At 37.8% G+C, this 16,919-nt stretch overlaps 1 long non-coding RNA gene across 1 annotated transcript in view; it reads right to left on the bottom strand.

Annotated features, from left to right (window-relative positions):
• The window catches only part of LOC113949170, a 52,727-nt gene that overhangs the window by 19,901 nt on the left and 15,907 nt on the right, over window positions 1-16,919 (bottom strand). Inside the window, exon 2 of the long non-coding RNA XR_003528373.1 lies at window positions 3,615-3,760. This is a non-coding gene — a long non-coding RNA (uncharacterized LOC113949170). The remainder of the gene's footprint in view (window positions 1-3,614; window positions 3,761-16,919) is intronic.

A 16,919-nucleotide genomic window follows, 5' to 3' on the forward strand; every position in this document is an offset into this window, starting at 1 on the left:
GGAAGAACAACCTGTTTCAGTTCTTGTGTTCATCTTGTCAAAAAATTAAAAGAGAAGATGAGCATTTTCATCTTTCTCCCCAAAATAGAACCTGAGTCCTGTGTGACCAGTCTAGAAAAAGGTTTTAAAGCCAAAGAGTCTTCAAGGACATCCAGAAATTAACTTTATGTCATTAAAAACGTTTACCTGTTTTCCCAGATGATTCACAGCCACTGTAATTCGAAGTTAGTCATTCCATGAAGGTTCAGCAGTAAAAGATTTCCTTCTCTAAGACTCTGAAATGTTTTATTCTGGTGCATTCCAAGAGACACCCTGTGGAAATCTAAGCTTATTCTTAAAGAAATGAAGAAAAAAAAAATCCCAACTGCAAGGCCACAAATGAACATAAAACCCCCACACTTTTAGCAAAAAAAAATTTTAAAATAATTCCTTTGTATTTATGTTGTAAAAGATCAACTACCTCTGTTCAGCAAGATAATTTGTTCAGATTTGGGATTCTGAAATTTTTTTTCACTTTTCTATCCATGTAACAATATTTAGAAATAGGTCTCTTTTTTGTGGGAAAAAGAAAACCAACCTTGAAACTGGGATGGTCTGTAAGTACTTCAGCAGAGTGATCAAGGACTTCATCATAACACTGTTTGAAATGTGCCTTTATCCATAGAAATTTGCCCAAAATAGCATTTTGTGGGGAAATTTCCAGAAACTTCTGCAATTTTCCAGCACTGTGTAAATAACCCCATCTCTCAGATTCCTGAGGAAAGTTTGCATCAACCTGCAGGGTTTTTTTAATGCAATTCTAATGCCACATTTACAAAATAAATTCAACACAATCTTCACGTTTGGAGGAAAGGAGGGAGATTTTCCTGCCTTTTAAGCAACTGGGGAAGGTGAGAAACAGCATATTCTTAGGAATATGAAGTGCTGAGATACACAATTAGAAGAGGTGTCAAAAAACTTAATTGAACAATGACATGCTGTCAGCAGCAGCTTAAATGCAATCCCATGATGACACTTGCTATAAACTATGTCAAAATGAAAAATAGGGGAGAGCTGACGTGTGGAGGGGCTGAGATTCCTGATGGATATTCCTACAGAAGAAAAACAAGTGACAGGAACATAAACTGCAGCACTGATTACCCTGTAATTAAATGGAATTAATAAAGGATCAAGGTAACAAAACATGGAACAGGACCATGAAAACAGGGACAAATACGGACTTGGAAATTTTGCTGTAGGGGTCCAAGATTTAGGAACAACAACTGGTTGGTTGCCTCTGGTACCAGATTTCTGAGCCTTCTGGGAGACAAAGCAGCCAATTCTTGTTTCCCCCACGTTTTTCCACTCTCTGTGTCACATCCCATGAGGTTTATTGCTCTTTGGGAATCGTGAAGGACTTTGGTGGTGCTTTTCCTAACACAGCATAATGCACCTCTCCATCCCTGCTGCATGGAGGGCTTTCATTGTCACCAGGAATAGATTCCTGCTTTTCCCCCTGGCTGTCACACTCCAGCCTAATCTTTAGATTAATAGACCACACGCTATTTTAAGAGTGCTCTCCCTGGCTTATTTTAGTGCCATCAACACAGTCAACCACGTGCTGACTTCTCAGCTCAGCATCCCGGGATAAAAAGTGTTTCTTCTCTCCCACACCCTTCATCTTGCATGAGTTTAATTTCAAACAAATCTGAACAGATAAAAAAAAAATAATGATGAAGCCCAAAATATCATCCATCTGCTTCAAATGCTTCAAGGTTTGAACATGGGGTATTGAATATTTCCTACTGTTTATTAATAGGTAATAGCAAATGGAATTTTTTAAATAACTTCAAATAGCATTCTTAGGGAAAAAAATTAGCATTTCTTTCATCAAATGCATTTTCTATTATTTACCAGCTCATAGAGTTAGTTTTAATAAGTAACTTTAATAATTAACTTTAATTAGTTATGCCAACAGTAAATAGTTCACCCTAAATTCTATACTGAATCAGCAGACCCTTACTAATTCACATTTTGCTAATCCTCACACTTTCTAACACACAAGAACCTCTCCCTTCACCTCCTGTCTCTTTGCAAAGATTTAATATCATAATGTTTCAGTGACTCCTCAGCCTGTTGGAATCTCATTATTTATACAGTATAAATAATTAAACTAGACCCTCTTTTTAAAATTAAATGAGCCGTGGATTTCTGAACTAGTTACCTTAGTTATAAATTGTGCCAGGAGCTGATCTTCTGTCACATGCAATTAAAGTGTTCACTGACCTCTTGCACAGAGGTTCCAGAATTAGGGAAGTCACCCAAGCAAGGACAGACTGGATGGGATGCAATATGGACAGAATGGACAGGGGAGTGTTAGGATTTTTTTTTTCCCCCTCCATTTTTTTGGAAGCCAAAAATCACCCTTTTATGGTGAATATGTGTCCAGGTGGTTCTGCTGCTCACTCAGTAAATTCACTGTGTCACCAACTGGGGATGTGCTCATGTTCTGCACCCAGAGGTACTGGTGGAAACCTCATATTTTTCAGTAAGAAGATACTTTTCCCCTTGTTCTTACTTCCCCGTTGTTGGTCCATCATTTAACAGAGAGGTTGTTTTGGAGAATAGTTCCAACAGGTGTCTGTAATTGCTATTTTTTAGGTAACTTGTTAAAAAAAAAATTTAATTTATCATCAATACCATTTCCATGCATATTTTAAAATAATAAAAAAATAGGTATACACCATAAAAAAGCCCCCTGGCCAAGTGCCCTCCCACCCAGGGAGGGTGTTTAGTTGTGCAGGGCAAATTTGAAAATTGAGATGCATGGCCTGTTTTAAACCTCATAGAGGAATTTTTTTCCAAGTTACCTGAATAAATCTCTGCTTAATCCCTGGGTGATGATAGAATTTCTCACCTCTGAGCTTCGTGTGCTAACAACCCAGCATTTGGAAATCCTGATTAGCCACACAGCCAGTCGGAGGGGCAGAACCAAACAACAGGTCAGTCTGGGGAAGCTGTTTGTAGGGAACACAGCTAAATAAATAAAACACAGTGCAGCCACTTGGACTGGTGTTGGGGACCAAAATACATCTCTAAAATAAAAATATCGGTCCTAAAGCTGTTTAATGCCTCAGCAGGGCCCAGGGCTGAGCGTCACTGAATATTGACAGTATGAATATACTGCATCTGTGCAGACAAAGCTGCAAATGAATTCAGTTTACATTAGACACATGTAATTACAATGGCTTGCCCTCTTTATGCATGTGTTAGCTGCAAATAAATGAGATTTGTTTGATGTTTTCCACTGCACCACAGATAAAAGATCCGGAGCAAACAGCAAACCCATCGCTTTGATCCTGTGTCGAAACACAGGGATGCAGATTAAGGTCTAAATCCAACTTTTCTGATCAGAGCACTGCTGAAAGAAGGGTGTGTATCTTGGGTTTTTTAATTAATAAATAAAAGGAGTGAGAAGAATCCATTTTTTTCTTGTCTGAAATAATTACTTTCTCGCCTCCTGGTCAGCAGAGGACGTTTTGCTGACAAGAAACCAACAATAAAAACACACTCACAAAACTCAGAGCAATGTGACACAGTGGCTGCTGCATTTTGAGGGTAGGGAAAAAAACAACCTTCTCCTGTTCTCTATTGCAGATGGTTCATTGCATTCAATCAGACAAGCACTGATACATTTAAAATTCAAGGGATCAAAAATACAGATGGAAATTTTGTTAACTGTTTGGAGGGAATTCTTGCTCCTCACAGCAATAGCTGCACACTTGAGAAAGCAGAGGGTGAGAAAAATCAGTTTATAAAAAGTGTAGAAACTGTAGCAAATTAAAAGACATAAGGAAAAAAAAAGAAAAACAAAATAAATAAACCCCCAAATCCTATTACTTTTTTTTTTTCAATGAAAATAGGATTGAGCTTGAGAGTGCATAAATTTACGCTTATTGAGAAGTGGGAAAACATACTAAAGAGCAAAAAAATATGAGAAAAAGGTTGCCAGACTACCTTAAGGTTTTAGGAATAATATCTAAGTTAAATGTATAAAACAGTTAGAGAAGGAAGGTTTTGTTGCCTCCAATTCATTTCAGTACTCTTAGAAGATACAAAAATACATCCAGAATAGAATAACACAATTATTTCGGGAGATCAATGGAAACTTTCTCCATCAGATTGTTTTAGTCACCTTTGCCTTCTGGATATTGAATGAAACACAAGAAATATATCAGCAAAATAGATATTTTTGAATTTAAATATCCCCAGTGAAAGAGAGAAAGTTTAAAAGAAAATAACAACAGGTTTTGTAGGAATATTTTATAAATTATCTACTTCTTCTTTGCTACAAGTTACTCAGCTGTTCATCCTTCATTTATAGCCACATTTTTTTCAGTTGTTTCGTCACTGAGAACAGAAATGTTTTCTCTTTGCAGTGCCATGCCAGCTCTTGTTTATTCCTCCTGATCCTTTATTTTAAAATAAACCAGCGAATCTCTAATTAAAAAAAGTCAAAATGCGTGATTAATTACAAATCAAGAGTATTCTGAAAGCAGGAAAGAAAATAAACAACTGTGGTAAAGTGAACAGATGGGATTACAAACTGAATTGCCATCATTAGCATTATGAGTCTGATAATTAGTTATTAGAATAACAATACATATTTAATATTAATATGAGATAACACAAGTGTTATTACGGGGACAGGAGAAGAAGATGAACTTGGAAGGTTCTAGCTAAGGATAATTGGAGTTGGACTGCCTGCTAATGTCTAGGATTGACTTGCAAGGCTCTTGTGGAGATAATTCTGATTTTGTGGGCAGGCTCCTGATTTTTTAAAGCAGAAAGTGGCCTCAGTTGTGTCTTCACATTGCAGAATTCAGTATAACAAAGAGGATCAGCTACTCCTGTAGTTCCCTTTCAGATAGTCTTATGTATGAATAAAACTCTTATAAAATAAAGTCTTATCTTTGCTCATACTAAAGTATTCTGTGCTTGATGTAGCTTCCACTGAAACCAGCAAGAGTTTGCTTATTTTGCAGTAATTAAATTAATTAATGGGGATGTTGTCACGTTACCTATGAGTACTGGTACCTTCTGCAGGCCATTTTTCCCATCCCTCTGCTGGCAAAGCTGTAGAGATCCACTAATTTCAGGCCTCTAAGCAGGATCCTGCCACCAAAAACCCGTCCTAACTCATCAGTGCTCCCAGAAAACAGGGGGACCACAGTCCCCAAGTGGAAGTTTGAAGGACTTGAACCCTGACCCCCCCTAATTTCAGAAATCTTGTATTTTCTGTCAAGCAACACATGATTTCTGGTTTATTTGATGAGACTAAATCTGGTTTTCTTGTGGGATTCAGGCTCTAAAATCTCACTGCATATAGAAAGAAGATATTTAGAATTATGTGTATACTGAAAACTGGCATAACTTGCTCTGAAGAAGACTATGAGCAAGTGGAATGGCCTTTTATTACTGAAAAAGGCATTGATCTCCCTAATTCCCAATAAGTACAATAAAGGTGAGGGTATTTAAATGATAAATAAAAACTGAATACAGGGTAAAACAGTGTTTTTCCATAGTTCTTCTAATAAGTTATAGTTTATAGGAGTGTAAGATCAGGTATGATAGCTGGGACTGAGAAAATTTAAGTCAAATCAGGGAATTTTGATAAGTTACCAGGTTACACAAAGCAAAAACTGAGCCTAAACTTTGATATAATAAATAGAAAACTAAAGTCACTCAAAAGATGGGTTATTTTTTCCTCTTAACTTTGAGTTGTTTTGCTTGGATTGGGGAACTAGAGAATTTAATCGAACCAATTGTATAGTTAGTTCCATTTAATGGCTCTTATAGAGTCAAATATACATTAAGAAGAAATATGTTAAGTGCTGATGTGCTGAATTTACTGTACAGGCAACGTTTAATTGCAAAAGGATATCATTTGGAGTGACTGCTATTTCCCTGCCTTCCCAAAATGAACCTCCCAACAAAATAATACAGAGTGTAAGCAAAACTGAAGTTCAAAGATCTAATTTCTAATTCAGGCAGGCATTAAACATATGCTTAACTTTGACCAAATGTGTAAAGCCATTAACTTCCAGGGCCATAAAGAAGTGCTTAAAGTTAAATGGGTACTGAGGTTATTATTCACACAGGGTTGCCTGCTTGAATCTTACTCCCCTACCAGTATTAGCACTTTCTTTAGCAGCTGCTCCCATTGATAACCAAAATAAAACCCCAAAAAACCCTGTTCCTGACCATTAAAAAGTAGCAGAACCTGATTCTCATCTGTACATATGGGTTTAATGTTATGTTAGATTTATAATTGCTTTTCTTTTTTTTTTTTTTTACCTGTGTTAAACATGAGCAGAGAAAAAACTGGGCTGTGCTACCAGGCAGCCAGGTAGTTGTATATTTGTGCCTGTAGTTAATTGTGAAAGCAAATGAGAAGCTGCCTTTAAAAATCAGGTCTTATGTTTTTGGAGACTTCAAGAAAACAGGAAGTCTGGGCAGGAATCTGACCTAACATTGACCAGAGTAAAATTGCCTTTTTTTTTTTTTTTTTCAGAAGACTAAACTTAAGAGAAATCCAGGCTTAAAACCTTGATTTTCAGCCCTAAAAATTTCTCTACTGACATGGACTGGGGAGAACACTATTAAAACCTGAATTTCATACTGAAAAGAGCTAGAACAGTGTCATGATGGTTAATAAATGGGCTACTAATCTAAACCAGCCTTGAAATAATAGAGTTAATATTAGTTTCTATTTCCATGTATTCTTTACTAATTGAAGGAGATGACGGTTTATTTGAGTTAATTATTTTCTCTCCAATCAACTCAAAATCAGAGAATTTGCATTTTGTGTTCTGCCATATTTTGACTCCCCCACACCACAGACCAAAATCTTCCCCTTGACTTTCACTTGTTTCACACAAACCCGGAATCAATTCCAGCTTATCAGTATCAGACAAACCATGTCTTATCAGGGGAACTGAAAAATCCAGATAAAGTAAAAATTTTAGCAAGTTTTGAGACCTGTAGCTATTTTAGGCGAGTTACACCCTGTTGGCATTAAATTATTCTTGAGCACTCAGGAGTTTTAGTCAAAAATTCCCCCTTAGTTATGTAGCACTGCCTTCATTGTTTTCAAAACCAAACCGTGCCACAACCTTACAACCTCCCAGCACTAAAAACTCCTCTGGGAAAATATGTACCCTCCCTCACTTACAAAATAAGGATATTGCCTGGATTTCATGTTTTCTGTAATTGTTTCACTGATCGGTTCAGTCTGTTCTTGGAGAACAGGTAAACAAAGATGGAAAGAAGGAGTTTAAATGTAAAATTTTATGTTGAATTTTGCATTTCTTGCATTCCCCTACTGGGATTTATTGCTCACTACTTAAGTATAACCACAACATCTCCAACCCCAGATAAAAAGTCAGTAGAGATGTGATTGCTCAAGCTCAGCTTTAGTTGCCAGCTGGTCCTTCCCTCCTTGTTTTTTTCCAATGAACAAAGTGTTTAAAAATCCCAAACCAAACAAACCAAAGAGGCAGTGACATAAAAACCGGGATCATAGCAAGAGGGATGGGAAGAACAGCTGTCCTGCTCAGCCTGGTTCTCCCACACCCATCTGCAACCTCAACCATCTGCAAAGGGAAAGGAAAAAAACCCTCCAGGAACAAGGGCTGCACTGCTGGGTTTGCAAAGGAGAAACATCCCAATTTCCCAGCACAAACAACAGGTTTGGAATGTCATCACCCACCAGAGGAGGAGGATTTCCCTGTCAGACCACCACAGGGAATTCTTTGTATATTGTAGGGTGAGGGAACTTCCAGCAAGGACCGAGTCACCCCATCCCCAGTCACACACCAGGCACTAATCTAACCCGAGGGTTATCAAAATCAACTGGAAGATTCTATAGGATGAAAATCCTTTAAAAGAAGTTTCTCTGAAGAGGAAAAAACCCCAATTTCTCTGCCTGAAACTTGCAGCAAATTGGGCAAGTTCTGAAATCCAACTAATAGGAGATGGCACTGAAATAAATTTCCCTGTCCTTTGCCTTTCTGAACTGCTATAAAATCTGTAGCCAAGGCTACAACCTGATAGAATATACAACTTTTTTACAGGAGTAAATATTTTTTGGAGTCCAGAAAAATCTGCATATTAAGCCCAGGATAATCCTCTTGGATGTTTGGCAAACCAGCCTAAATTCAAGTCTCTTACCCATTTTGGAAAGGACTTCTGGAAAGATTAATAAAAACACATTTTGCCTCCAACAAATCCTAGTATGGATTGTCTAGTTATCTGAAAAAATGCCTTGCACTTGAACCCTCCTGTGAAGTATTTTGTACCATTTATTTTCCCTGAAGTCTTTATTAGAGCAGACATTTAAGGTTTTTAACAGAATTGACTTTAACTTGAATTTATAGGCCATTCTTCCCCCACACAAACACTTTTTAATTTAAAAGAACATGTTTTTTACAGTGAGGTTTCAGTCCAACTGTGTTGTTGTTTTTTTTTTTTAACTTAGTGAAAATCCTTTGAAATGCAGTTGTACTTTTTACTTAAGGAGAAGTTATTCATGTGAGGAATGGCAGTAGGTCTAAGTCCATAATCCTAAATAAAAGGTTAACTCTTGCAACGAATCATAGAGTGGTTGTTTGGCCAGTTTTGCTTTCCAAAAGTAATTTCCAGACATATATTTACTTCGAACAAGAATTACTCCCCAAGAGATAACTTTTTCTTTTATTGGAAGTTTCATTTAAATAAGAGCGAGACGTGAATATTTGGAAGGCAGCACATGTTCCTGAAACATTTCTCTTGCAGGTTGTGGATGATTCACAGGAAAGAAATCTTTTGATGCCTTGCCAGAATACAAAATGCCAGGTCCTTCCATGGTGCAAATGAAAGGAAGCTCCGTTTCCCTCAGCACACATTTGGAGCAGCAGTCTGGCTGATATTTGCTTTTGTAGATACCTCTCACCCAACTGTCTTCATTTTGAACGGTCTTCTTTGAGCAAAGAACAAAAATAGCAGCTCAAATACCTGACATTGGGCAGAGAAAACTTTGGAATTATGGAAATGTGGGTACGAAAAGAGTCTGATGATGTTTGAGCAGAGTTCATGAGCGAGGTCTTTATATAAATAGACCGTAATGTGAATATTTGAAAGATGGTCTCAGATCTTAAACTGCTTTTCTTCAGTCAAGTTCGCTTTTAAAGACTATTTTTAAGGACTATTTTGCTGGCATGCATTGTAACACTTTTGTAACACAGATTTTATGTGATCCAGGTGCTAAAGTCATGATTTAAATATTATGACATTTATTATTAATATATACTGTCATTTGCTACCTGAAAAAAGTAATGCTACCTCATGAATAAAGTATCCTGGCGAGATACCACCAAAATAATAACAAATTCCTGTGTGAAAAGAGCTTTAAAATTAGAGCTAAATAATAACATGGTATTAAGGATGTATTCTGGTCCTTACAGAGAGCAGTAAACTAAATATTTCCCAGCTAAAGCCTAAGAAAAAGTAAGTATTCCAATTATAGATGGAAGAGAAGCCACGAATCCCTTGAAATCTCTCCAGCAAGGGGCTTGCCAATGCTTCTAACAAACAAATGGGTTTTACCTGAAAGAATTGAAGAATAAATCTGATATATAACTGTGAAATAAATAATACAAGCATCTTATGACTGCTTACAGGATAAAGTCTGACCTGTTGTCTGGGTAGGATTAATAGCGAGGAGTTATTTCAACGATTGGTGGATAAGAATTGAAGATTATTTATTCAAACTGGAAAAGTGTCATTTGGCATCTTAATTTTTTTTTCCCGGTCTTGCATTTGTCACAAAACTTCAACCAGTACAATGGGACGTGTTTGTATTTTCACTTTAGTCTTAGAGGAAGATGAGTTCAAATGTCTCAGGGTATCTCCCACCCTTCTCTGGGATGAATCTCCTCAGCAGCAAGAAGGATGTGGAATATTCACCCTCAACAACTTGGATTTCTTCAGAAATGATTCTGCTGAGATTCAGTTCCTCCAGCTCTGGTTTTATCTGCATATTTTATTATTGAGCTGCCTTTTTTTTTTTTTTTTCTCCCTCTGTGACTTTCTGTCTAAAAGTAATTGCTTAATTTTCTCCTGTGTCCCTCTAAAAAGGAACAAGGGCCTCTCTGCAGTTCACCAGCATCTTTGCCAGCCTTATCTGGAACCTGGAATGCTTCAGTTTCCTTCTTTGTCTCTGGATATCTTGGTTTACAGCCTGAATGTTTCCTTTTAAATCAATTCTCACATTCTAAAGACAAAATCCTCTCTTGTAGATGGCAACAAATGACTTGAATTTTTCCATTGCGAGAACAAATAATTGAATTAGAATTTTCCTAGAATATTAATTCAATCTAGGAAGCATGATTAGCCATTCCACTGCTAAAAACCCCCCCATATTTATTTATGTTACTTTGCTAGAGGTGGATACAGACCTGCAGGTTAATGCTCAAAGAATAGAACAATGCTTTGCTTTTTAAAATTAGATTGTTACTGTGAGTGATGTGGAGCGAGAACTCAATTGTCAGGAATGCACCAGAGAATAACTTTTAGTCATTCTCAGTTATTTTTATACCTCTTGATTTCTATAAATAAAGGATAAAAAAATTGGCACCTCGTGTATTCGTATTTCTATATTTAGTGCTGGAGAGGGTACAAGAGAAAGAAAAGAAAAATATCATGATAGTGAGCTGTGGGCAGTTTTCAAGAGATTAATTTTGGACGATGTTTCATAATTTTTGCCAAGCTTGCTGTTGGCATTGGCTTGTCTGAAGCCCAGAAACTCACCTTCCAAGTTCTTCAGACTCAAGGAACCAGAAGTGTTTCACTGTTGGCAAAAACCAACATGAGCTTCTTTGTACGTTTTGAGCCTCATTTCCTGCCTATTTCCTAAAACGAGGATTAGTAGCATGAAAGGTTACTTATGCTTATAGGCATCTAAGCTTGGATAATATGTACCTGGAGATAAATTTGGCTTTGTGCTGCATGATGCTGGAAGAACTGCAACGTGGAGGCTGAGGAATAATTGAGGATAAAATCCTCAGGGGTGAAATACCTGAGGATTCTGCAGCTGCACGGGGTGTAGTAACAAGGGCTGCAGATGAATTTACAGTGTAGGAAATGAGATGCCACCCGAATTTGGACTGTGCAGTAAATAATCGTGAATGCTGAAATATTGGGAGTGTTTTACGAATATCAAGCATTCGAATTTGGTATGCAGGAAGGGTCTGTGCCAATGCAAGAAGGGCTCATTCAGAGACAGACAATGAATATGCAGCAGCTGAACTTTACTCCTTTACTGGAGTTTGTGGTTCAGCATTTTTTCGTTTATTTTTCCGTTTTCCATGGTGAAAAAGCAGCTGGCTCGAGGATCAGTAGTTACCTTCAGAGCCTCTTGCCCTCTGTTTCCTAGCAGGGTACAGATGAGGGTGGATCTTTTCCCTTCTAGCAGAGCAGTGCTGGGAGATTTTGGTGTATCACAGTGCTGCCCGTGGGACATGCTGTGCATCCCTCTCCCCTTTAGTGCCTGCAGCTCTTCCCTGTGCCAGAATTTACTGCCTGGGAAGCATTTTATAGTCCCTTCTTCTGCTGTCCCTGCTGGCACAGCCACCTGGACTCACCAACCCTGCACCACACACCAAAGCAGGAGCGACCTTAAGGACCTGAGGGGTTGAATGAGGTCATTAAACTGAGAGGGTTGGACGACTCACTTCATTTAAAACTTTAAAACTTAAGCGTGTGAATCTTTATTTAGTCACTTAAGTCAAATGTTCTCGTTTCCAAACCCGTTTCAAGGGAAATTAAACATTTGGCAGTCCTAACAGTTTTGTCAGTCTGCAGACAGATATGGATTGCTTCATATCCTTACATTGTAAAAACCTCCCATTTTAATATAAACCTAGCCCAAGTTTCATTCTAGGCATTGATTAAATCAGCATGAATTTAAATAAATAAACAAATTATTACATTGAATGAAAAAATAACAGCTACTACAGAAATAAGATATGAAACAAGTAATCCTACGCTTTACATTAATTTGTATGACATCATGTCTTAGACTTACCTAAAATAATAAGAACTTAGGGAAAGTTTATATTCATTTAACTTAGATTTTTTTTATTTTCTTCTTTTTCAGCAGTATTTCCTCACTTTGACAAGTGCTTCAACACAGAAGAAAAGTCTGTTAATCATCAAAGAGAAAAAAGTACTGATAACCCTGATCTCCTGGAATAAATTGTGGCCATGTGTGACATTCAGGTATTTTTATTGTTGAAATTACCTCCAAAAATACCTATTGCAGATACCAACAATTAGTGATAATGATCATACAGTTTAAATTTCAGCATTTCTTTCTCTCTTTTTCCTCAGTGAATCCTCATTCCCCAGATAAGTAGCCCATTGCTGCCGCTGGGATTTTTTATGTAAGGTATTACAGGTGATGACTCAGAATTATCTGTTAAAATTAATTCTATTAGGAATATATTCGCTGGTTTGTTCTAAAGTAGCGATTTATCACATTTGAGTATAATGCACTGATAAATCTCCGAGTCCTGACAAAACACCTTCCCGAGATTTATTCCTGCACGTTCCAACAGGCCAATTTGTATTTCCCACACATTCTGGGGTTCAGAGAAATGTGCTGTGGCTGATGTGGAAGTGAAGCCTGGAAAAGTTTGCTGGATAATTAAGTGATAATGGTACTATCTCACTGTTTTATGAGGCAGTAACACAGTCCCTGAGTGAATAAACCACGGAGCCGAAAGCCTGCGCCGTTTATTCCAACGAGGGAACTGGATCATTGCCAGGAGCGCTGCTACAACAGCACCATTACATTGGTGTGCTATAAATGTTTAATTAAATCAAATTTGGGGTGGATTCCTGCACGTGGCACGGAAAATAACGTCACAGTTTGAGGATCAGGAGAAAGTGCCGACGGAGTCGCCGCTTTTGAGGCGTTGGCTGTGGGGTGGGATCCTCCTCAACGCACCTGCCTGGGGAGTCAGAGGGGATTTCTGAGGTGCAAAAAGTACTGAAATGAGACAAAACACAGATAGTGTCAGTTCAGTGGGATCCTGACGTTATCCTCAGTGCTGCTATCGCTCCTCAATTTTAGAAATGGAGGATTAAGCCAAAAAATAAAACCTAAATGAGCTGTAAGGAAAGAAGTTGATGTTTTGGTCCCTGGTCTCACCTGATGGTTGTGATCACTATCGTACTTTTCTCTATAAAAGACAGATGGAAAGAACCCACACCTCAGAAATATTTGGGAAGTTATCCATAAAGCCCAGTAAGGCCTGGGTAAACACTAACAGGGCACGATGTGGTTCCTGAAACAAACCCCTGTGACATTCAATCCTGAAAGCTCTGCTGAGATTTCCAGACAAAGGTATGAATTTAATTTAAGTATTTGGATGCAGAGGCCTACTTGCACTGTCTACTGGATGGAGGTTACTAATTTCCTTTGTATAAATGACCAAACTGGTGTCAAACCGTCACGGTTTGGGTCAAAATCAGGCTTTTGAATGATGTAAAGAGAATAGTCTGTGGGTGTGTGGTGATTGATCCCCTCACACCTCTTGCTGTACCTCACCTTGTTGGAATGTACTCAGAGAATAAGAAAGGTAGGATGGCAGTAAACAGTGTATTTCTTGGCAGACTAAATAAACTAATAAAAATGCTACTCCCACGACAGAAACCAGTTCAGACTTTCACTTCCAACCCAAGTGACAGTAAATATTTCCAAGCCAAATGTATCAAACATCTTGCATCACATTAGTGCTGCAGAAATTAAGATTATGATATCAAACAAAACCAGGAACATACTATAAAAAAGGTATCTGATGCAAAAATTTAAATAAAAATAGAAATGCAAGAGGAAAAACAAACAAACAAACAAACAAACAAAAAAAATCTGCCATTTCTGTGTTTCTGTAACTTCAGAAGCCGAGGCTACACATTCTGCTCTGAAGCTCCCAAGCTGTGAAACATTTGCAAGGGGAACACAAAATTAGCAATCAACACAACTGATTAAGACAATCAGTTGAAATGTTTTACTATAAAACATTTCAGCATTTTTAAGCTGAAAAGTTAATGTGAGGATACTCATTTGAGATGTTAATTAAAATTGAATTAAAAATTGAACAAACTATTTCCTAACTAATCCTACTAAATACTTTTCTCATTGGAATCTGGTAAATTTAATAAACAAATGCTGTGAACATCACTTGAATTTATATATGAACTAGATACTTTTCAGTAAATCTGGTCTGATATTGGTGCTAGGGAAGGTCTAATTTTATACAAGAGTATAAAATTAAGATCAAGATTTGTTCTAGGCCTCACAGTAAAACTGAAAATAATGTCAGGTTTCTCCATAAAGAACATTTTGTTCAATGTTTATGCAAACAGTGCCAGGAAGGAGCCTGATATTGTTGTTATGGCAATATATGCAACTGCTCACAACTCTTATTTTTATGCTGTATTTTTTTCCCTGCACACACTGTGACACAACACCCTGTGGCTGAGCACTGAAACATATTCCCAAAATGTCAATAAGGAAATAAAAAAAATCAACACAAAAGCACATGGCGAAAAGCAGTTGCAGAGAGGGATCAGCAATAACAGTGACAGTTTTCTTTTAGTTCCTCACACTTATTTTCATGTAGAATATTTGCATTAAATCCCATTTCCATAGTAGGTAATAAGAATGGGATATTAATGGTAGCTGGATGAGAAATATATTGAAACACCACCAGCTAATTCCCAACAAAATCTGGATTTTTTAGGATGAGCTACAGGTAGATTGATGGGTAGATCCAGCTGGGTTTCCCCTCATTTTTGTATCCATTCTGCCTTCAAAAGGACCACTGAGGCTAAAGGAGCTCTGAGAGCAGAACCTGAGTCCCATCATCCCTTCCTGGAGCCCTCCCAGCACCTCTGGGCAGCACCTACATCATGAAGTGAAGGGCAAACAGAGCAGACATTCAGCACTGGAGGGGCTGAGGCTGCTGTGACACCACAGAATATCTTGGCTGGTGATCCCAGGCTGCTTCAGCAACTCAGTGCTCAAAGGAATTTGTAATACAGAGCAATTTCCGAATTTACACCACTTTTCAACACGTGGTTCCATCACCCTCTTGGCACAGTGAACCAGCTGATCTAATGAAGGGATAAAAGAACAGTTACTCCATTTTATAAAATGATTATGTAGTTTTTCAATCAAGGAAATGAGAGATCAAAGACCAGATTTAATTTTTTTTTTTAGCTTTTTGTTTTTGTTTTTGGTTTTTTTTTCTTATAAAGGAACTAAATAATTGACAAGTAAAATGGAAACTCTTACTGGCAATCTTTCCTAGACCTTGCCTTCAAAACATTTCAAGTTAAGATAGAACTGTGAAAATCAAAATAAATATAACCACCCTCATCTTTTATTCCACCCTTCTTATCATTTCCAAATATAGGTTCAACTTTCTCTTCTGCCCTTGTGTAGTTGAGCCTTTTCATCCTGGCCTTTTCAGTTGAGCTAATCAGGACTTTTTTGTCGATGTTTTTGGTCCAATTTTCTGCATTTTCTCTTTTGCTTAATTGGAACCAAAATAGTTTGGATGGCTGAACTGAATGGCAGTAATTTTTGTCAATTCAGCATTGCACTGCTGCCGTGCTTCCACACTAAGTGGAAGGTGTTAGAGTTCAAGCAGCTCATCCCTCCAGTTTTCTCTCTTGGCCAAGAAAATCTTTTTTTCATTTTGTAGCTTCCCAAAAGATTTTTGCTTAGCTGCTCTTTTGAGACATATTTGCAATCCAGAAGCTGATAGAACAAGCAAAGATGTAAATATTGTCCTGGTGGCAACGACCAATTCATTGAAATGGAAATGATTTATGCAAGAGTATCGTGTTTTGACCATTATTTGTGTCAGGAACGAGGAGCAAAATCAATTTAAAAACAGGTGCTCTACATTTGTTTGTTTTACAGTGTCTTTTTATCATTAAACTTATTTATATTCTGTATAACCTTTCTGATGCACAGAATGTAAAAGTGCAGCACAACAGAGAGCAAACACACAGCTTTAAACATATCAGCTTCACAGAACTAAAACAATCCCCTCTGTGGAAGGGGAGGGGGCTGGGGGTTGATATTCACTCTTTTTAGCCTGCTAATGAAAAAAAACAAAATTAAAGTCACTTTGATATTTTAAGTCTGAAACTTTAAATGCCTAGCAAGCTCTAAAAGCCATGCCCCAAAACTGGGTTCCTCCCAGGCTGAGCTTTCGTGCTTGAGCAGCCACAAGATGCAAATAATTCCTCAATGATTTGTATCATTGAATCAACTTTGAATCGATTTTGAATCGATCGTTCCTCAGTGATTTGAACCATTGAATCAATTTTTTTATCATTTGCAGAAATAATTTGATTCCTGAAATCATCCCTCAAGGAGGGCTGCAGGATGCAGCTGCTGCATCCCAACTGCACCACAGCTCCTGTGCATTCTCACTCCTACTGTCCCCATAAGGCCTGAACATTTTAAGAGTCTACCAAGTCCTTCGTGTGAACCTGGCATTTCCCTAGGAGCAAACATAGTTGGGCTTGGAGAAAAAAAACAGTGGAGAACAGAGGAACAGGAATAATTTTCACCTGCTAACAAAAATGCATCACGCTGTGTTGAAATGAGGATGATGGACAGAAGTTAGGAGAGGGTGAGAATAATCTTAACTTGAAGCTACTGAGATTCAGTGCAGAAATTTCAAGTGGTGATTGAAAAAGAAACCTTAATAACCAGTCCCATTGTGCTGGTGGCAGCGAGAAGAGCTTTGTGCTCTCGAGTGGTCCTTGTGCAGAAGAGTCATCCAGTGCTGCTGCATTTTGCTTTGCTGAGAGCCTTG

The sequence above is a fragment of the Corapipo altera genome, unplaced genomic scaffold (genome assembly GCF_003945725.1).
Source record: "Corapipo altera isolate COAL_440 unplaced genomic scaffold, ASM394572v1 113, whole genome shotgun sequence".
Lineage (NCBI taxonomy): Eukaryota > Metazoa > Chordata > Aves > Passeriformes > Pipridae > Corapipo > Corapipo altera.